General features: G+C 34.6%; 1 protein-coding gene across 3 annotated transcripts in view; it reads left to right on the forward strand.

Moving 5' to 3' along the window:
* The window catches only part of LOC106871386 (uncharacterized), a 528,345-nt gene that overhangs the window by 121,004 nt on the left and 382,516 nt on the right, over nt 1-24,825 (forward strand). The window lies entirely within an intron of this gene.

The following is a 24,825-nucleotide window of genomic DNA, read 5'->3' on the forward strand; positions in this document are numbered from 1 at the left end:
ATTAAACCGAACTCGTCAAGAAGTCACGAAGGCTCCCTGACAATTCTATAATTCTACTATCTAAACGCTTAAAGGGAATGATAAATATCCGTATTTTCTACGTAGCACCGAAAAGACAGCATATAATGTCTTATCTACAACAAAGGGAGCAGGCCAGACGCTAAAAAGTCTATTTCAGTTGTTTCATTTAATTTTAATTTGGAACAAACTAATAGACAAACTGATTCTTCTTGGAACAGTGGAACTTGTTAAGTGATACTTGAGCACGGTTTCCCCATCACACAATTGGTACGGCGTTATAGCTGGGTATTAAAGCAGTTATACCTATCATAAATAGAAGGGTTATGTCTAGATTTTTGTGAAAGTTTTCGAACAATTTGGGTAGAAATATTACACAAGTTTGATGACCTCAGTATAGTAGCATAATCATTAAAATATAGAAGTTAATATAGTCAATGATTCATTACGTAAATCATCAAGGACATATATTGGACTTATTTAGGTGCTTATTTATATAATATATAGACTTTATATATCAAGTAATATATAAGTAATATATAAGTCCATTATATAAATAGATAAAAGAGAGAGTGAGAGAATGAGAGAGAGAGAGAGAGAGACAGAAAGCTAAATATCGATAGATAACTTAGATAATTTAGATATGTTTCGACCAAAGATTGGTCCAGGCCATGTCTAACTTAATAGCGCCACCTAATAGAATTAGCTAAATCCTTTTTCAGTCAAGTTTTGGGGTATCATGGTCCATTCAAGTAGGGAGTTCTTGTTGAGTGAGTTGTCTCCAGGTATATGTAACTTATCTGGTATTCCTTGAAGAAATTTGGCCAGATTCCATTTAAAGATGATGGGATCCTTTTCCTCTTTGATCTGTTTCGGGACAATGTTAAATAGGGCAGGGCCTGTTGAGGAAAAGAAATTGTGTTACAGTGTATTTATGTATTGTAATCCTGAATTGGGTAGGGGGCGTATGGCCCGCCCGTGGTCCTAGCGTTCGATGAGTTTGAAACTAATGTTCAGGTCGTTTGGACAATGCTGGTGATATATTCTCCACATCGTGCAAATGTTATATCGCACACGGCGGCACTGGAGGGAATAGAATTTTCAATGCTTTAAGGCGGTCTCAATAATCTAGATGCCCTTACTTCTTTTATTGAATGCCCTCTGGGGTGATTCAATTTTGGAAATATTTTATCTTGTATGGGGAGACCACAGGGGGCGGTAGTATTCGAAGTGTGGCCATGCAAAGGAGGAGAAAAAGGAATGATGACGCCTTGTTCTCTGGATAGGAAAATTCTTTGTATCTAGGAGCTCATCCTACGAGGTGTATCGACGTTATTGTTGATGTGGTCACTCCAGCTGAGATTGCTCTGATATTATTAGATGTTGTGAGTGATTCTCCTGATGGAAGAGAGATTGGCTGTTTTAGCATAGACTTTCTTCTAAAATGCATCAGGTCAAATTTTCCCTCCTTTAGTTGCATTTTGTTTTAGTCTGCCCATTGAGTCACGGCATGTAGATCAAACTGGAGTTCAGTCCAGTCTTCTCCATTGATAATTTTCTGGGGACAGCTAGCTACCTAGATAGATAGATATGTATCTATATGTATCTATGTGTGTGCATGCGTGTGTGTGTGTGTGTGTGTGTGTGTGTGTGCGTGTGTGTGTGTGTGTGTGTGTGTGTGTGTGTGTGTGTGTGTGTGTGTGTGGTTCATATTTACAAAAAACAAAATACGAAGATAGGTGAAAGAACAACAAGCAGATGTATTTGTTTAATGCTCGGGAAGAATGGAAAAGTCTTTTATATTTCGAGCCTACGCCTTCATAACATGTATATATATATATATATATATATTACGAACTTCGTTTATGTTTAATACAGGTCCCTCAAAGACATAACCAATTCAGAAATGTTATAATATCAATCTATTCTGATACCTCTGACAGATTGTAATCCTGGATACACGGAGAAAGGCGAGATTGCACGTTCAGAATCATAATTTAGCGGAAATCTGTGAATTATAACTAACGACTCGTCATTTTGTGCATATATTGCTAAAATGCTAAAATCATGCAGCGAAGAATCAGGCAGTATTAATTCTGAGAATGTTCAGAACAAGAGAACAATATAACAAGTTGGCCCTGTGGAAGATACTTATTTGTAATCGTCTCGTTATCGCTGTAGGCTAGGTTCTGACAAACTTTCTATGTAACAACTTCAATGAATAAGTAGAGTCAGATAATATGCGATATTTATATCTTTTTTTCTTTTTGCTCTGAGCTTAAATCTTGCCGAGAGAAACTTCAATTTTCATTCATACAGGAAACACTAAAGTGCTCGTATCGATTACTGTTCGATTGATCCTACTTCCCCAAAATATATGATCATCTATCAATACTAGAAATTCATATTACAATTTGAAAGAGAAGCAAAGTAATGGTCATACATAGGGAAGAACATTCCTTCTAAGCAGGTGAACTACCGATAGATACTGAATGCTCAATAACTTTTGTCACTGGAGTGAGAGAGTAGGAGATATACAGACAAGATTATTTGAAAGGGCTTAAACTAAATTGATATTGAAAACTTAGCATTGGAATTGAGCAATTTTCTAAACTAGACACCGTTGCATAGAGGTAGTAGTTCTGGTTCGGAATCTTCGTGGTACACTGGAGATCAAACCAAACCTCAGAGACACACTTTGCAGGGATTTTTCTTAAGATATATTGGATCTTTTTTAAAACGGGGGCCACATTTTTCATTAATGTTTTACGTAGTGTTTTTGGTACCGAAAGACTTTCAAACTTCGTATACTTATCTATTTTGTGTTATAGAATAGAAAAATATTTTTGTATTCGAATTTATTTCATGTAAAAAATTGTCTTATTTCGATAATTTCAACCAATCACTGACAAGTATTCAGTTGTTTATATTTACTCCTTTGGCTGATTAAGCGATGTAAAGCGTATTTAATCTCCATACCTTCGTTTTATTTGCTTTTTTCATTTTAAATTTGCTTTAACCCTAACCCTAACCCTAACCCTAACCCTAACCGTAGGGTTAGGGTTAGGGTTAGAGTTAGGGTTAGGGTTAGAGTTAGGGTTAGAGTTAGGGTTAGGGTTAGGGTTAATTGTTTCAGAATCGTTTGTTTATGTAGTCGGCACTTAATGTATATCGGCTGAATGGACGTCAGTGATTGGTTGAAATTACAGAAATACGACAACTTTAACATGGAATAATTTATGGATTTCTTTTTTTTTTTAAGAAGACTAAGAGAAAAAGATGTTTTATATGACACATTCCACCAGTGTTCCAAGTTTCAAAGTGTTTCGTTAATGAAAAATGTGGCCCCCGTTTTAAAAAAGATCCGATATATTTTTAAGTTACGAGTTTAGAAAAATAACGCTGGCAAGAGCAAATGTCGCTTGCCTTTTTCTTACTTATATTTTTGTGGCTAGTATGAATTTCAAGGCAAATCATATTTGTCTAAAGACAAATTACATTCTTTTAATTTTATGACGCACCTAGATACTCCTTGTGGCACTCTATTTTGGAAATATGTGGCCTAAGATTTAACGTGTAACTCTTATCTTACACAAGTTCATGCAAGATATAGCAATGACTAGTAACGAGTACGTGTGCGTGAGTGTGTGTGTGCGTGTGAGTATGCGTATTGATGTGTGTATTTAGTCCGTATAATCATATATTATTCTTTCCTAATTACGTATCCCAAATATTTTTTATCATCTCAAGTTTTACCATTCTTAGTACCTCATCATTGTTTTCTGTCCTTGACATTTTAAAATCTCTTCGATATACCGACATCTTAAAATCTTGTTATCTATTTGATAATACTTTTCTGATGATCCATATTTCAACTCCGCATTCTACAGACATAGTTTTCTTAATATTAAAATGGTTCACATTATTTTAAAATTACTTTATTTTAATATCAGTTATTACTTTGGTTTCTGTCTCATATTTTCCGCTTGCATATATTCCAAGTATATTCTCTTCAGCTTCTTTTCAATTTGCTTTTTCTCAGTGGTAATACTTAACTTTGGTAACTGTCGTTTCTTGATTATTACCATTATTTTTGATATTTTGTAGCCATTTTTATTCGATAGTTATTAATGATAGTACAAACTTCTGGAGGGTATCTTTACTGATAACAAACAAAACATTATCATCTGTACACATATAAATCTATTTCTAGCTATATCTCAACCTATGTAGCGAGCTACCCATATACGTTTACATGCATATGAATATATATATATATATATATATATATATATATATATATATATAATCGGTCAGTTTTTCATGTCAGAAAAAAAAGCAGTGATATTTTATGTAGTCGTTGGTTATGGCCGACGAGAAAGTCTATTGCTTTCATTTCTGATAGGCCATTCGTCACACCTGCTGTAGTGAACGTGTACGTACACACACACACACACACACACACACACACATATATGTATATATATACATATATATACGTGTGTATATATATGTATATATATATATATATATATATATATATATACACGAATATATATATATATATATAATATATATATATATATATATATATAGAGAGAGAGAGAGAGAGAGAGAGAGAGAGAGACAGACAGACAGAGAGAGAGACAGAGCGAGAGAGAAAAAATAGATATATATATACGTATATACGTACACACACACTATATCACAATGTATTCATAGAGGAGGAAAAGACCAAACCAAGCACGGACTAGTTAAATAAACAAGACAAAAATTATTGGGTAGAGACGTGAACGAGATGTCTTTCGACGAGGGATTACTCGCTATATCAAGAAAGACAATAAGGGTTAGGCTTTAGAAACACCATGTAGTTAAATAAACCACAATATAAACAAAGTACGATGTTAATGAAAAATTTACACTTCATCTAGCATCAACAAATTAATAAAAGTGGTTTTAAACAACCTCTAACGTAAGCTTACCGGTTTGAATCAGTTTGGTCTAGAGGCTACTAAGGATAATTGTTTAACAAGACGTAGGCGAAACACAAACAAGGAATATGAATAGTTTTTGGACTTAAACGAAGGGGAAAAAAAAACAAGATATAAATCGTCTTACGTCGTAGACTAGACAAATTGTGCAAATTTATCGCCAACAAAAATATACAGCCATTCCTTTCGGGCGGTAGATATGTGTCTATGTGTGTGTGTGAATGTGTCCATGTGTATACCCCCCCCCACACACACACACATAATATATATATATATATATATATATATATATATATATACGTACATATATATATATACATGTATATATGCATGTATGCACATGTGTATATATATATATATATATATATATATATATATATATATATATGTATGTGCAGTATATACATATATATATGCATATGCATATATATATAGAAATATTTATATACATATACATATACATATACATATATAATTGTATGTATATATCTGTATGTATATATGTATGTGTATATATATATCCAGATACATACATATATACATATATGTGTACATATGTGTGTATGTATGCATGCATATATGTTTGTATGTCGTATTTATGTAAGGTATACCAGTATGTGCGTGCGTTTGTATATGTGTATAGATAAGCACTGAGACAAAAAAAGATTAGATAAATCGGTCAGTTAGAGAGATAAAAACGGCCAGTCAACTTTTATTCAATTTCACTCAATTAGTGGGCATACATTGAAATGCCTCCGAGTTTACGTTATATGTTTGTTTTTCCTTCTCGTTTACAACTATCTGTCGAAAACCTATATTATAGCTGCACAGTTATATGCTGAGCTATTGCAGCTGAACATTACTCTAGATCTTGTTTAGTCACTGTCTGTGCTGTCTCCTACTTTTAACACTGTAACAGCCGAATAGCGTTAGTGCTGTAGTACTAATACTAACGATTGTTACTCCGTATTATTTACTCGTAGTATTTTATCACAGTCATAGTTAAGTGAGCTAAAACATTAGTTTCGTTTATTGCGTCAAAATATACCAACGAGACATCAACACAGTGACAACATTGATATTACTAATACTACAACCACCACAAAAATGACTAATATTGTATTCCTCGCTATCACACAATAACCATCACATTAGCAACAATACTTATATCTACTTTCACGCTTCATTCATAACCATCACCCTACAATGTACAGTGAACATCTTACGACCCTTTTATGTCTATGGATCCCTTTGATTCCCATTTTATTCCACTAGACCTCCATAGACATTCACTTAATAAAAAAAAAAACTTACTACGTTTCTACAATTAAACATTATTAGGAATCATATAAATAAAAAAATTAAAGTATATTATGCATTGTAGAAGAATAAGCAATTTATTGCTGATGAATTTTAACAACAACATTTTATATGGACTCCGAAGGGCCATATGGACCCTGGTTCAGAAACAGTGCCCTATATATACCACGTAAAGAGCTACACAAACACCACTGCCATTATACTGTAATCATTCGCATCATCACCACCAACAATCGACAATAACCAGCATCCACCTATAACCACCACCAATAATCAACATTATCTACAACCACCACTATCACCAACAACATCACTGCTATCAGTTAAAAAGCAGTATTTTCACTCTGCAACCTCCACTTCCATCACTATCATTATTCGAATGTATCATCATAGCTTAAGTCTACCTCTAACAGAATGTCGATTGCTACCAACACACATCACCACCAACCACATCATTATCGGAATGCTTCCTTCACTACAGCGACTACTATCCACATCACTGCCACTATTTTCGTCATTATTAGTCACCGCCATCAAAATCAGTAACTCCTCCTCCTCCTCCTCCACCTCCTCCTCCTCTTGATTCTTATCCACTAAGAAACTTTATTTTCGCAAACAATATTATCATCATAACTAATAACGACTGTTATCAATGTGACTAATAACACTGCCATCATCATCACCACCATCATCCCCAAAATCATCATCATCATCATCATCATCATCATAGATTGTTAACCTCGTGCCGGAGTTGGTAGTATCGTAAGCGCGTCAGACAAAATACTTTGTGGCATTTTTTCTGACTATTTACGCCCTGTGTCCAAATATGGCCGATAAAATAAAGTACCGATCAAGTACTGAGGTCGCCGTAATCGATTATTCCCTTTTCCCACTAAAATTGCTGGCCTTGTGACAAAATTAGAAATACTACTACTACTACTACTACTACTACTACTACTACTGCCATAACGACACATTGCCTCAAAAGTCATTTGTTCCAAGAACATTATTCAGCTTTCAACAACATTTAACTCCTCCCCTGCGCTGTTAAATAGACAAATTCTGTACCTAGTCGCCAAAAGATGCAATATATTATTGGTAATACAGTTCTATATTTAAGAGATGAGGAATTGTGTACATCATTTACATTATTTACATTTGACGGATATTTGTCCTCATCTTGTTTGTTGTTACCACAACGTTTTGGCCGTTATACTCTCTGATATACCCACGGGCATATGGCGTAGTGGTTAAGAGCGCGGGCTACTAACCCCAAGATTCCGACTTCGATTCCAGGCAGTGACCTGAATAATAATAATAATAATAATAATAATAATAATAACAACAACAACAACAACAGCATCGAAAATTAACTTAGGTATGAGAACCCAGGTTCGAAATTTCCTCAAGGCATCTGATGAAGGCTGGAAGGTATATCAGCCAAAACGTTGTGTTAACAACAAACAAGATGAAGGCTAATATCCGTCAAATGTAAATAATGTAAATGATGTATTATTGGTAATGGTCTTATCTTCACGGGGATGGTAAATATCTGATTTGAGTTTTACTGATTTTTAACTTTAGGATTGTAATTTCGCAACTCTTGTTCAACCATGATCAATTCAATGAAGGAACACACGGGGCCAACTAATTCCATACTGTACGCGCACATACAATGTTTAGCTGCACATGTGTTCTTAATATTATTTTTCTTTATAAGTTTCCACTTTTAGGTGTCTTTGGTCATTATAACAATTCTATTTCACTAGAGAATGTAATGTATCGTTAACATATATGTACTTTTAATACAATTGTCCTCAAATAGAACGTCATTGCATATAATTCAAAGGTTAGTGGGATTGAATTGTTCGATACCAACATCATGTGAGTACCGAATCCTCTCTTGTTTAATAACATTTTACGTAGGAAGCTTCAAAACTGACTATTTATTGCAAATATTTTCTCTATTAAGGTAATTATAAAGTTTTATGTGTGTATAACACAGAGTACCAATATAATACTTCTTTCACATTAATATAGCATGATATTAAGGCGTGAGCTGGCAGAATCGTTTGCACGCCGGACGAAATGCTTGGCTGCATTTCGTTCATTTTTACCTTCTGAGTTCAAATTCAACCGAGGTCAGCTTTGCTTTTCATCCCTTCGGTGTCGATAAAATAGCTACCAATTGCACACTGGATCGATGTAATCTACTTACTTGTCCCTGAAACTCCTGCCCTTGTGCCAACATTTTAAACCATAGAGCTAGATATTAAGGCGAAGAGCTAGTCGAATCTTTAGCACGCTGGACAAAATGCTTAGCAGCATTTCTTTGTCTTTGCATTCTGGCTTTAAATACCCCCGAAGTTGACCTTCTCTTTCATCCCTACGGGATCGATAAAATAAATACCAGCTGAATACTGCAGTCGTTCAAATCGACTTAGCCCCCTCCTCCGAAATTGCTGGCCTTATGCCAAAATTTGAACCAATATAACAAGATATTATCATGCCCGTTCTCTTGTTTGCATATGTAGCCATCAAATATTCATAAATTCAGGCGGATCAACATCGAAACAGACGTATCGGACATACATTCCACAGGGGCAAACACATTGGATACTGTATCAAAAGGGAAATGATTGAACACCTACCTGCTCATTTAAAGATAATATGGAATTCTGCGATATGAAAGAAATTATCATTATATGCATAAAAATTATTGAAAAACAATAGAATATTCTTGCGCACAATAGAATATTCTTGCCATTGAAAGAGGTGGGAAGGATAACAGAAACAGGAGATAACATATTTATTGCGTCCACGCTAGTCTTTCACCAAATGTTATTAGTACATGAACCCACATTTCGAAAGCTGCCAAATGTAAAGAAGAATGGCCCTCAGCAAAACGCAAAATGCAAATTTTAGTTTGTCAATTTTATACGCATAAGTATTGTAATTTCGGGGAAAAAATACATAGAATAAAATTTCTAAATACATCAGTCTGGTCTCCCATTATACTAGAAATATTTGTTTAAAACGTTTACTTTTGTCTGGTGTAGATGTGAGTGATCATATAGTTACTGTTAATTAACGAAATGCAAGACTCCTACATTCCTAAAAAAAATAATGCCGTTTATTAAATTAACAACATCAGAGTCTACACTATTTTTTAAATATCAGAGGAATTTGTCATCGTGCATTTTTTTCACATAATATCAATATAATTAATAACACAATATTATGACAAAATACCTTTTCACATTATCCTAATCGTATTATGCTAGATTATTATGATCATGCGGAAAGACAAATTGCTTTAAACTTAATTCTCCTTGTTGTTGGGGAATCTGAAGAAAGGCAAAACAGTTCTTTTGGATTATCTCTTCGCAGGGTTGGTTCTTGAACAACGATTATGAAACGAACAATACAACGCCATGATGCTTACGTACTCATCGAATTTACCAGCAAAGATAGCCGTCGAGAGCACTTATTGGATATATAAATGTTTTCAGAAATAAATCAACTTCATTTTATCAGTTAGGATACAGATATGACATATTTCTTTAATAGCAATATTTGATAACCTCCATAGTAAACTACATGTGGTACGAGATTATTCTTCAATGGCATAGCAAAATCTCAAAGCGTTTGCTTTCCTTGTTAGTTTATCTTCTGATAACCTATACTATTGGCATAAAAGATGTTAGGTCTCAACTAGTATAGAGAAATTAATCACAGGATACTAGGCCTTTCAAATCGAATAGCTGAAATCAAATTCTTTACTGGAATCCTTATTGTTGGTTGTTTGATACTGTTTTGAGTTTACACCAAACCGTGTGGTTTACGAATTTCATACCGAATTTAAAGTGAATGATATAAATCTAAGGTTAAAGGCGGTGATTATCAAAAATATCAACAGTTAACAACCGTTTTTTTTTTTCGAGGAAGCAAAGGAGACAAGTTTTGAGCGTTTGTGATTTATTGGGATTCATCAGCAGAGTAGAGACTTTGTTATGATTTGCTATCACTCTAGGAATCAAAATTTACTGTAGAAATTTTCATAAAAAGGAATTGAGTGGCATCAGGAAATGAGATTAGTTAATTAAATCTAAATGTGTGACTACCACAGTTGTTATAAGTTAGATATTTATTACATGCTATACTGAGATATAGTACAGCTTTAGAGGCGAATTATATATATATATATATTTTAAAGTATTAATCCACAAATTTTCAGTGGTTTAAATTTAAAACTTATTTAAACTTATATACACACGCTGTTCCGTCACTTAGTATACAACAATTCCAGTACTCAGAAATTTATATCTGAATTCCGCATTTTGCGACATCTTTTTATATCAAATTACATTTAAATAATTAACAGGATGCGCACAAAACAGCGAGAATCCAAACAATAACATATCTATTCACTCTTAATGTATTCTTACAGATTCGAAAGCGAATATCTGACTGCAGTCCTCGTTAAACACATTCTCTGTTTAGATGATGAGTGTGCATAACACACGCGATTCACCGGTGTAAGGGCACTTGTAGATAACATTTCCATCTCGATGTATACCTATTCAGTCAAACCTACTCTGCCAGGCATCAGTAAACAAATTAATTGCTGACGTCTTCTAACATAATAATCCAAGATGTGCATGAAAAACAGCAAAAATTCAAACAATAACGTATCTATTCATTCTTAATACATTCTGGCAGATTCAAAGGGGAATATCTGATCGATGTTGTTTTTAAAAATGAATCGATATGTTATTGTTTTGATTCTCGCTGTTCTGCGTGAACTTATGAAATATTATCAAGCACGCATCACCAAATAACTTGTTCGCTGTTTTCTATAAACAAGAGTTCGTGCTCTTGATTGATTCATCGGTCCGATTGGGTAGGTTTGACTGAGAAGAGACGATTAGGTCGAAACACTGCAGTGACTGAAAGTCCTTATACACCGGTGAATCGCCTTTGTTATGAACACACACTATATAAAGCAATGATCTCAACCAGGGTCCATATAAGATTTTATTGTTAAAATTCATGTGCAATAACTGATTACATTTCTACAACACACTGAATATTTAAGCATTTTTATGTAATTCCTAATAATATTTTACTATAAAAATATAACAGGAGCTTTTAGACATCGAATGGCTATGAGGGTTCACCCACCGAATAAAATAGGAATCAAAATATGGTTGGGAACCACTGGTCTAAAAAGGAGAGATGTTCTCCGATATCGATAAACAACAATCAGATATTCAAGTTCGAATTGGATAGAACATTAAAAATGAATAGATCAATTACCTTTTGTTTTACAATTATTATTTTTCATATTTTGGTTACTTCACCACGACACTAAAATGTAGCTATAAAAAAATAATAATATGTCGTTAGATGGTAATTTGTTCCACCACAGACTACTTCAATTTCTAAGTCGTCCAGAGAAACGTTTCTTCTTGACAGCATAACAATCTAACGATGAAAATATTTAAAAATATTTTGTTGATGTGTGGCTGTTCGCTGTACTAAATTGTACAAATACCGTAGTTTGAAATCTATTTTGAGTTGTCTGTTTAAAATTGAATGTTTAGTTTAGCAATACTATTAGCAAATATACAAATATGATTCAATTGTATTTCCATCTTGTTTCTAGTATCTTCCAACGTTTTGTATTAAAATACTGCCAAGAAAACAAGAATCATTGATTTCCCACAATATATCAGACATTTATTTCGGTGTATATGTGCTTCATAAAATACGACGGCGATTTATATGTTCCATAAACCTATAAAATCTGTTTAGATTTTCAATATTGTACTTTTATATAATATATACGTATGAATTTCGCTTAGCTTGACAACATGATGTGATAGATATTGTACAATTCAGACTGAAATATTATGACAGCTAAAACATCTTTCACGTAAATCTTTTCAATTTGTTTCTATTGCAAAACTATTTAGAGTGATTTATATCATGTCATGGTATTGTTACATCGAACGAGAATGTGGTTTGCAACTGATTGTATTCCATATGGCTTCTGTCACAAAATTTATCGGTTTCTCTGAGCTAGTTTACAAAGTTTCCTAATAATACTTGTACAATATTACCAAAATATTTTCACATTAAAGCATGTGATATTTCCATTTCACTATCTTGTTTTAAGTATATTTTCCAGTATTTTAGAGGTCATTCATAACTAAAGAATACCGAAGTTTTTATACCAGCAGAAATATTCACGTAAACTCTGCCTGAAATAATTACCCAGATTATTTATTTTCACATAGTTTTCTTGATTACATGTAACATGGACTTTTGTAAATGATTCGTTGCATGTTGAAACACAAATTCTTGATATTTCTATATTGTCCTTAAATGTGTGAAACGACACCTATTCATATTACACCAGATTGCATTAGTGAAAATATTTCGATGGATTAAATATTACACTTTATTTCGTCACTGCAATTCAAGAACTACCGATGATATTAAAAGAAAATTGCATTGTTTTATCTTTAACTCGAACTATCTAATATCATAGTTTGTGTATTTATATGAGATAGAGATAGAGAGAGAGAAAGAAAGAGAGAGAGCATGTGAATATGTGGTAAAAAGCAGAAATTATAAAGCGAATGTTATTTATGTGGGAGATAGATTACAGGAATAACGAAAGAAAAACTGAGAGACATTGATACTGCTATACTTTTGGTGAGGTACTGATCGGTCGTTTAGTACCCTTGATAAAATCAGATCAAGTGGAGTAAAGAATACCATTATAGTGGTTTATTGTCGAAACAAGACTAAAAAGAAATTTGCTAGGTTTCCTGTGTTAACTAATTATAATGATAACAAAAATTATTGTTCCTATCTTTGAAGTCTTTTGGAACAATTCGCTCTACTCTATTTGTACTTGTGTGTGTGTGTGTGTGTGTGCGTGTGTGTGTGTGTGTGTGTGTGTGTGTGTGTGTGTGTGTATTACTTACTATGTGTGTATGTGTGTATTACTTTTTCTTTTGTAAGATATAGTCATGAGTTGAGGCAATGCAGATGTTCCTTCAGAACTGACTCTTCACCAGATAGGCTTGAATTATGGAGGGGATAGTCAGCTTGATACTTTGTTGCTCAATGTTGCAGAAAAGTGTACACGTGAAGTGAAATTGTAAGGGATGCATTTTTCCGACAGAGAAAAATATTAGGGTCTGAGAAAGAAAAAGTGACGTCAGGAGCAAAGAATTACTGGATAGAGTGGGTGTGCAGGAAGCTAGTTTAAAAGAGCAGGGATGTTGGAGTTGCGATAGAAGAGAGAGAGAGAGAGAGAGAGAGAGAGAGAGAGAGAGAGAGGGGGGGGAGAATCTGTGAGAGTGAGTAAAATCTTACAATCGAATAACTTTATTCGTGTACGGGAAGTTAAGCGTAAACATTTTTGCAGTGGAGAAATTTGCCGTAGGAAATTTCATGCAAAAAGGAGGCACTCAAGAAGACTGCAAACTAGATGACACATTTTAAGAATTTACCTTTCTCCTATTGATACGTTAGTTGATGAAGAAAACAACTAATTACATTTTTTTAAAGTTTTTGCAATTTGATTCTTTTTTTTCAGTCGAATTTTCATACGGCAAAAATGTGCGGCAAAATTTCCTACAGTCAACTTTCTTATGGATAGGGTCTAGAATATTTGCGTATGTAGCTACTGATCTATTATATATAAACCGAACATTCTATTATATATACCGAACGTTCTATTTTATATATTGACCAACGTTCTGGGAGACACGCAACCAGCAGAACTGAGAAAATCATCGCAGATGTGCGTGCAGCTGTAAGATAAAATCGTCAAATCACCATCCGTGATTTATGAGAGGATGTGCAAATAAGTTACGGTTCATTTCGGTCCATTATCACTGAGGATTTGGGTATGAGACGCGTGTCTGCCAAGTTTATGCCATAACTGCTTTCAGCTGACCAAAAAGACACTTGGGTTTCAGTTTCACAAGCTCTCCTTGATTGTGTCGGGAACGATGAAAGCTTTTTGAAAACTTTGCGTAGTCCTCTGAACAAGTATCACCAAGATTTTGGTCAATGCGACGATCACACGCTACTAACCTTCCATCCAAGCACTGCTTTAAACAGCAGAAGTGAGCTAGAGCGTTCGAACTTAGTGCGCATGCTCAGCAGAGCTCAAGGTCAATCTGTACCAAGTGTGCTTAAGCTTCGTTACTATGGCAACAGTCCGGACACTTATTGATCAGGCCATGTATATTTTGGGGTCGATGAAATAAGTACCAGTCACCCAGCACTGGGTATCGATGTAATCGACAGTCCCCCTTCCCAAAGATTTCAGCACTTGTGCCAATAAAAGAAAGGTTCATCATCATCATCATCATCATCATCATCATCATCATCATCATCATCATCATCATCATCATCATCATCATCATCATTATCACCATCATCAATATCAGTAGCATCATCATCATGATATAGTGATATAGCTTTCTTACACGGGAAACTATACCATCGCTTCACCAGCGAACAACTGTTATAATCATGCAACATAATCGGTGTTACAATCGACTTCAGAGATTGACAAAAATGACCATTTTCTTAGAAATGCCATTTCATAAAGATAAAGAGATTAATTCAAATCCTTGAGTTATTACTGTCGAAGAACATCAAGGAGAGATATGTCACTTGCTCAATGTATCGATTTAAAAGAAACGGAGAAAATATCGAAATATAAAGACATGGAAATTGAGATATCCCGAATGAGAGGAATGAAAACTGAAACGGAAAATGTGAAGACTAATATGATGCCAAAACACTAAAAATAACACAGAAACTTCACCACAGAAACTTCACCCACAGAAGATAGCACTGCTAAGCGCTGCACACATTATCATTTTGTGTAGTTTCATTGTAATACAAACATGTATGAGAAAGAATAATGCATACGTGTCTGACAGACAATGCTATTCTTGATTGTACAGTGCAATCACGCATTAAAATAAGTTTGATGATGATGATGATGATGATTGTAGTAGTGGTGGTGGTGGTGGTGGTGGTTATAGTAGTATTAGTAGTAGTAGTAGTAATAGTAGTAGCAGTATGAACTCTTTCTACTAATTCCAGTCAGCATAAATTAAGTTTATTTGTTAAATATAGTTTGATATGTTTGCATGTTACTGGGAGAAAGGTTTACGAAGTTTTACAGAGAGTCCTTTGGAAAGCGAAATACTTTTCCATTTTCGTTTTCTGTCGTCAGCCTACGAGAAAGCACAGCGTTATACACGCAATTATGGCAAATGGGCGAGAAAATTTTTCAGTTCTGCGAAGAAGATTTCAGTCCGAAACATCGGAAGCTCAGTTGGTTTTCTTCCTATGAATTGTTTCTGTTTTGTATTGTTTGAGGAGTTGTAACCTAGTGTCGTATGTTAGAATCGTTAAGAATCTTCAAAGTTCCAGCGAATTGCATTCTGCTGTGTGGAATCCTGGGTAAGTGTCGTTTATTATAGCTTTGGTTTGACCACTACGTTGTGAGTGAAAGTAGGTAAACGAAAATTGCATAGAAGCCCAACAAATGGATTGTATCTTTATTACTCAATAACTCACAGAGTCGGCCTGCGAATTTCCTGAAGAGTATATGTATCTGTGGAGGACTCACCCACTTGCATGTTAATTGAGAAGTAGGTAACTCGGTTGATCAAACAACTGAATACTCGTCGTCGAATGACGGAGATCCATTACCAGCAGAGTCGAAACTCAGTTTTAAGCTCATTCTATTTTGAACTCATTCGGTGGACAATTGTAAGTTGTGGCGATTTTAGAAAAAATAGTCTCAATGTCTAAGTAAATACAGGTGTGTAATAAACCAAGAGGCTTTTCAAGGAAGACGTCTGAAAGGTTATGGACATGTAGGGTCTTGTGTGATCTTGGATCCAGCTGCATTGTTAAGTTTTCGTTATTCGACGCCAGTTTGGAGATTCTTCTGATGATATGACTTATCAAGTTATCTGTCCTTACGTTCTGAATTTAAACTCCACCGAGGTCGACTTTGCCTTTCATCCTTTAGGGGTCGATAAATTAAGTACTAGTTGCGTACTGGGATCGATCTAATTGACTGGTCCCCTTCCCCAAAATTTCGGGCCTTGTGCCTAGAGTAGAAAAGAATCTTCGTAGATAAAAGTAAATTTTCTTTTATCCTTGCAATAGGATATAGAGTTTTCTGTGATTATGTTAACAGTAAGATCTAAGAAATTTAGTAGTGATAGTTCTATTCGGCCGAAATTTCTGAAGATATTACTTATTTCTTTCTCAGTATAGGTATGGCATTTGGAATGCTGGATTACAACCTACCTACTGGCTCTACATAAGTTTATACTTACCTATTTTGTATATATATCTGAGGTATAAAGATGGGTAAGATCATATATCTTTGCATTGTCAAAGGACTCCATAATGACATCGAATGAAAACGTTGGTCAGAATTTCGGAGCTGCAACGTTTGTTGTAAAACAAAATTCTCCTGGTATGAATAGTGATATTTATTATTGTCTCATATTTTGTTATATACCTTAATGAATTGTAGGTCACAGAAGAGTAGCAATATCAAGATAACGGGATAAAATTCGATAATGTCGAATTCGGTAATTCTGGAGTAATTTTTAAAATTATTAGTATAATTAAAACAGCTAATGACAGTATTACCGTTCTTCCAATGCTGCAGGCTGCAAATCTTTCTAATCTTTTGAATGCAGAGGTTTTGACAATGTTAGAATCTTAATAATAAGTAGACCAACTAATTTAATGTCGAATAACTGCACATTCAGAGATACAAATTTATGTCCTGTTAAAAAGGTATGCACAGATGCGACGACATACGAATCAGAAATCAAATCCATACAACCATACTAAAATATTGTACAGGAACACGATGTGAGTATGATGAGAGTAAAATTCTAATTACAATAATTTAATCACATATCTTACTACAGGAACCTAAAATTACAATGCTCTATCTAATTAACAACCCAATCCAATTACGTCTGAATTTTGAAACAAGTATTTGATAACGGATACGGTATTAAAATATGCGGTTGGTGCATAGTTGTAAAGAGTCTTATAGTCAATAACCTCAACACGTTTGTGGAATATAGAAATTTCATAGTAGAGAGCTTTATCAAGTGCCACTACGATAAATTTGCTGAAATACGGAAACATTATTCCAGCATCTGATTGAACTGGTATATCACAAGCGATCTAACTCTTTCTTTCGTAAATTTATGTCAACTCTCTCTAAATATACGGCCATAATCTTTGTCTTTTATACCAACAGGCTTTGCCTATAATTCACAGTATTAACTATACTTCAATACCACTTTCATAATTTCTACTCACTAGCTTTTACCTACTAATTAGTCTGGAGTTGTTTAAGTAACCTTCTCGCAACGTGATCATATTTAACAAACGCTTCAAACCAAGAGACATAGCTACTTACTAATAATTAATATTGGCTTCAAATTTTGTTACAGAGCCAGCTGGATAGGGGGAGGGGAAAAGTCGATTAAATCGACTCCACTGGTACTTATTTTATCGATCTCGAAAGGATGAAAGGCAAAGTCGACCCCGGCGGAATTTGAACTCATGATGTAAGGACGGACGAATTACCGCTAAGCATTTTGTCCCGCGCGCTAACGATTCTGTCAGCTCACCGCCTTACTGATAATTAATATTAATAAGTGATGAGTTTAGCACCTTAACATATCTATATTCTCATCGTTAAACACTGGAATTTCTGAATTTAATTGAATACGATAATTCACTGCACATCGCTGATATTCTGAAAAACTATAACCACTTTATCGTCTGAGGATTAACCAGTATTCGTAGATAGGAGACTTACTGCAACAATATATAATAGCTAAAGAACTATATCATTAAATATTTTACACAACTACATGTATTGAGTATTCCCGTTTTGTTTGTGCAAAATACAATCTACACACATAGACTGCATGATTCATTAGATTTTCGCAATGGGAAAAAGAGTTGTTTTGAGATGTAACCATTTCCTTTTAAAATTTAGCGTACAGCGGGTTTACCACTATGCTGTATAGACGGAAATGAGCTGATTTTTAAGAAATGAGGAGACAAAGGTTTCCACTGTACATACATACATAGCTATATGTAAGTATGTATGTATGTATGTATGTATGTATGTATGTATGTTTGTATGTATGTATGCATGTGTGCGTGTAGACGTATAAATATAGAGATAAACAGAGAGCATGAGAGAGATAAACATCACGGACTTATTAGCTTAACAATTTATAAATGCCAAAGTGTGCTATGGTAGTAAACTAGATATGTTAATATCGTGCAAGCTGTGAATGTAATTCAATCCTCAACCCATCAAAACAGCATATGTGTTGCAGTAAAAAAAAAAATTGTTGCTAGGTTTATAATTTTTAGAACAATGTATGTTCAATAATTCAATGAAATCACGAAATCTGGACATGTTGTGCGCAGTGCAACATTAAATCATTATGTTAATGACTTAACTGAAACTCTCATCTATTATTCTGTAGCTCAGTCATCCGATAAAGAAGAATACGCTATTTAAATATTGATGGTTCTGGTTTAAATGGGATTTAAACAAATCCTGTATGAAGCAGGTATAGGGAAGCAAGATATGATTCATCGTTTCTTAAGAAGGATTCAGTGAAATATATAGTTTAAATCAAGTTACTTAAAGAAAATTTGATTTTAGTTTTAGAAAAGTAAATCTTAGTTCAACATTTGAAGCTATCAAAATCTGATGTCACCACTCAATCGATATACATCAAAAATATTTTATTATTTTTTTCACTATTTTATTTATTACGTACAAACATTTGAACTACTCACACATTATCCAATCTCCAGCCAATCCTTACAAGACATGTTACTCTATAGCAGTCCTTCTCCGCGATCCATTAGGAAAAAGCTGGAGAATACTCAACAACTTAAAAGGGTGTCCATACAAGTGATAAGGATAAACTGCGTATTTCTCTGAATTAAGAATTAGCTTTAAAACTCACTTTTATTATTACTATATCTATTAGGAGTAAACATTTCAGAGACAAAGTAGCGGTGGTTGATAAGCGACCCCAAGTGGAACTTTCCCGTAGGTGAAACGTACAGGCTAAGGGACGAAACTCCTATGACCCTGAGATAAATGCTGACGATACGGATGTATTTCTAGTTTTGCACAACCTCTGAGCCCTGCATAAAAGAAGCACACACACGCATGTCATTATGGAGTCCATACACACGCCCACACACACCCACACACATTTTATGTATGTATATCATTGTTCGGTTTTATTTCAAGATTTCTTGCCAATTAGAAAACGAACCGGTTTTTAACCTAGATCCAAATTTCGTTAATTGGAATTTCAACATCAACAACAAAGTACTTTTGTATGTATGTTATACGTATAGATTTGTATGTTCTGTTTTATGTATGTGATTCTCATGCATATAGTTGTATATCTAGACATGCTCATATATATTTAAATGATAAACTTCTGGAAAGTTTTACAGATTTTTACAGATCTTTGAATCAGCTTTCTACTTTCTGGTTTTGAGAAGCCTAACGTCTCAAGATTGGTATTTAATCAGGGCCCCAATACTTACCGGTATAAACCTGAACTTGTAATCTGGACAGAGTAACTTCAGATTACTCAATAGTTCAGCGTAGGTATTCTCCTTTTCTGTGATGTATGTATGTATGTATGTATGTATGTACACATACATAACATACAGTGTGTGTGCGTGTGTGTATGTGTCTATGTGTCTGTTTGCGCTTCTTGTATGCATGGCTCGGGCGCATCATAACCCTCAAGATATGCCTTCACTCGTCTCAATATAGTTATATCCCTTCTTTAAATTTTCCATGTTATAAATATCATCTCCATTGGTGATGGGCTATTTAACTTTGGATAACAAACATTCAAAACTCTTATTTAAATTGCCAAAATACACTGATAATAACTACAGAAATCAATTGTCCGAAGGCAAACGAGCTAAGACAAGTATTTGGACTCACATGGGCCGGTTTCTGGATAAGCATAATAGACTAACCTTCCTCAGCACGGGTTACCATGACAGAGAGCCCTAAACCGTCGTGTCGAAGTCTGCACCGCAACTGATTAGTTTTGTATCGAAATCATGGCAGACTTCGACACGAAGAGTTGAGGTTCTCTATCATGGTAATGCGTACTGTGGAATGTTAGGATATTATGCCAGTCCAGAAACCTTTCCACGTGAGTCTAAATACTTGCATATATGCTGAAAGATTATCTTTGCCTTCAGACGGTTCATTTCTGTAGTTATTATCAGTATATTTTGGCGATTTAACTAAGAGATATGACTGTTATTTCCAGCAGGTAGACATACTTAGTATGTTCTCTGATTAATTTTAATACATACATACATACATACATACATACATATATATATATATATATATATATATATATATATATATATATATATATATATTTCTTTATTGCCCACAAGGGGTTAAACATAGAAGGGACAAACAAGGACAGACAAAAGGACTAAGTCGATTACTTTGACCCCAGTGCGTAACACGTACTTATTTAATCGACCCCGAAAGGATGAAAGCCAAAGTCAACTTCGGTCGAATTTGAACTTAGAACGTAGCGGCAGACGAAATACCTATTTCTTTACTGCCCACAAGGGGCTATACAGAGGGGACAAACAAAGACAGACAAACGGATTAAGTCGATTATATCGACCCCAGTGCGTAACTGGTACTTATTTAATCGACCCCGAAAGGATGAAAGGCAAAGTCGACCTCGGCGAAATTTGAACTCAGAACGTAACGACAGATGAAATACCGCTAAGCATTTCGCCTGGTGTGCTAACGATTCTGCCAGCTCGTAATGGTAATATAAGCAATGGTTGTTACGATCTCAATGTGGTTATTCTGTACAGAACATTGCTATTATTTTCTTTAATCCCAAGATGAACTGGGATTTAAAAAGTAATAACTGTGTTCTGTACGGAACAACCACGTTGACGTCGTAACTACCATTACTTTTCAATAGAGTTACTACTGCCATCTTGTATTAAGATATTGGCATGTTTCTAAGAAACGAGACCTCTAGAAGTATATATTGTGTGTGTGTGTGTGTGTGTGTGTGTGTGTGTGTGTGTGTGTGTGTGCTTCTATGCAGGGCTCAGAGGTTGTGCAATGCTAGAAAAACTTCCGTATCGTCAGCATTTATCTCACGGTCACAAGAGATTCGTCTCTTAGCCTGTATGCTTCACCTGCGGAAGGGTGCCACTTGCGGTCTGTTATCAACCATAGCGACTTTGTCTCTGAAATGTTTGCTCTCAATAGATATAGTAATAATAAAGTGAATTTTAAAGCTTGAATCCTACGAGGTATGGACTCGTACAAAGTTTGAATTGTTTCCAAACGAATTTTTGTCCATTCTTCAGCTAAAACAGTCTCCAGCTCTTGTAGTGATGATGGTGGAGGACATCGACTTATTGCTTGTTTTTCTAAAATGCACCATAAATGTTCAATAATATTGACTGTGGTAGCCAGATAAGATGTTCAACTTTACTAGAATGTTCCACGTGCCATTCAGGATGAATTTGATCAGATAAAATGCTTAAATAGTCTTGGTTATAAATTCTGCCACTAAGGAAAACCATTGGGCCGGCGGACTTCCAAGATATAGCCCGCCAGATCATCACAGATACTCCTACATGTTTAACAGTTGGAAGAAGACAGTCTGGGTCAAATGCTTCTTTTGGCTGTCTTCATACGTATACTCGGCCGGTAGTTGGAAATAAAGTAAAGGATAACTCGTCCGAGAAAATAACATTCTTCCACTGCTCTAAGGACCAATTCTATAGGTTTTTACTCTGCTCTAAACTCTTTGCAAGGTTTGTTTTAGAGAGTAGTGGTTTTCTGATTGCAGCCCTCTCGTAAAATCCGGTTTTGTGTAGCTCCTGGCGAACAATTTTTGTGGAAACTGGGTTCTCGAAATGGTCATTAAGCTCTGCAGTAATTTTGGGTGCTGTACTTTTGTGATCCTTTCTAAAAATTCGCGTAAAAGTCCGACGGGCCCTATCTGAAAGGTTTGCTTTTCTCCCGGAGTTTTGTTTCGTTGAGGAGTTTTTCCCTTTCTCAAAGGCTGTTATTACTTTCGAGACTGTACTTCTTGCTACACCAAACATTTCGGCTGTTTTCGTTACGCTAGCGCTTGCCATACGAACGCCAACAACTTGACCACTTTGAAAGTCCGATACATCTGTCATTTTAATGAATTTTAATTGCATTCTTCTGATGATATCTGAAAAGAGACAGCAATCTTAGTAAAACATATTAAGCAACAGTAATAATAAAAATTAAAAAAACATAAAAATGAACAAGCTTTTGATGGTTTTATAGATATTTCAAAATTACGATGCTACGATGTTAGGTGTTTCCATTATTTTGTCTAACTCCTGTACATATATATATATATATATATATATATATATATATATATATATATATATATACATACATACATGCATGCACACACATGCATATATGTGTGTACATATATATATATATATATATATATATATAATTGGAATGTACAAAAAGCAAAAGACGAAGACAGGTGTGTAAACAACAAACAGCTGTATTAGTTAAACGCTCGGGAAGGTGAGAAAGTCTTTTACGTTTCGAGCCTAATAAACAGAGACAATATACAGAGAGAGAATTATATATATATATATATATATATATTCATGAACATTTTTGTGGTACAATAAAAGAAGATGTATTAAGTTGAATTCAAGGAACGTTCATTGCATTTGGCACAGTAGAACTTTATTGTTCTTTAGGAAAATTTGTATTGACAGTAACTTCGAAGTTTCGGTCCGCTAAACCATAATCGAATAACAGTCCGATGATGGCTTACTTGGCCGAAACTTCAACCTGAATATCAAGACTATTCTTGCTAAAGAATAACATATTTGTGTGTGTGTGTGTGTGTGTGTGTGTGTGTGTGTGTGTGTGTGTGTGTGTGTATGTGTGTGCTTGCATGCGTGCTTGCATGCGTGCTTGCATGCGTGCTTGCATGCGTGCTTGCATGTATGTATATATGAATGTATTTACATATATTGGTACATATATTTATGTACTTATATTGTACCTACACACACATACACACACCCATATATATACATGCACAAATGTATATACATACACACATCTCTCTATCTTTTTCTCTCTTTATATATGTGTGTGTGTGTGTGTGTGTGTGTGTGTGTGTGTGTTTATGTATATATATTGTTACATATATCTATGTACTTATATTGTACTTATGTGTGTGTGTGTATGTGTGTGTGTGTTTCAAAAATCATTATTTCAAAGACTGCTCATATATGTTCTTTTAGAATATAATTGTTTAAATGTACAAAGGAACGCGTCTACAGTGATAATGGCTTGTTTCTAAGGAACGAGACTTCTCGAAGTATTTTATGTCTGATCTAGTTAATAACTGCATAGGGCTTAGCAAAGTACAATAATATAATTTCTTTCCACGTTTCATTGTAAATTATGCAGGATATTTCTCCAACATAACGTTTCTATTTCAATTTCTTCAAAAACACAATTCTAGCCGAAAACTGAACAATCAATAGAAATTTCCAATGCCAGATCTCTAACTCACAAGCAATATTCGACCTAAATATATATACATATATATTTATATGTAATTGTTTGATGATATATGATATTTAGTTTATGTTGTATACATCTGGCTTGTATGTCACCTTGTTACTGGCACGTAGCCAACGATGTGTTCATTGAGACGAACATAAAATTTTGGAATATATGAACTACCATTAATGCAACTAGACAGAAGCAGAAAGAAAAGGAACGGTAGAGACACAGAAATAAATATACACTCATTGATAGGTATATATACACATGCACACTCACATACACACACACAGATACACATAAACGCGCACGCGCAAACATACACATACACATATGTATATATGACACCTACGCACAAGCTCCGCCTCCCGGATATATAAGCGTGGGTGTGTGTATACATGCAGATATACGTGTAAATTTATAGACAGAACCCACAACTCATCCATATGTAATGTGTGTGCTGTGCATGTATGTATGTATGTATATGTGTATGTTTATACCCATTTTTACGGATATTCTGCATATCTCTCTCTCACACTACACTTTCTTTGCATATAAGTGTGTGTGTGTGTGTGTGTGTGTGTGTAGACATATATATATATATATATATATTGCTTATATGTCATGTATGTGGAGCGGGGCGCTACTTGCATACTCATACATTTTTGCATGAATATCTTAGTACATGAACCAAGAAAAGATTGAAAGAGAAGGAATAAATAAGTAAAAAGAAGAATGTGATAT

Source organism: Octopus bimaculoides, chromosome 9, assembly GCF_046866305.1.
Source record: "Octopus bimaculoides isolate indiv1 chromosome 9, ASM4686630v1, whole genome shotgun sequence".
Lineage (NCBI taxonomy): Eukaryota > Metazoa > Mollusca > Cephalopoda > Octopoda > Octopodidae > Octopus > Octopus bimaculoides.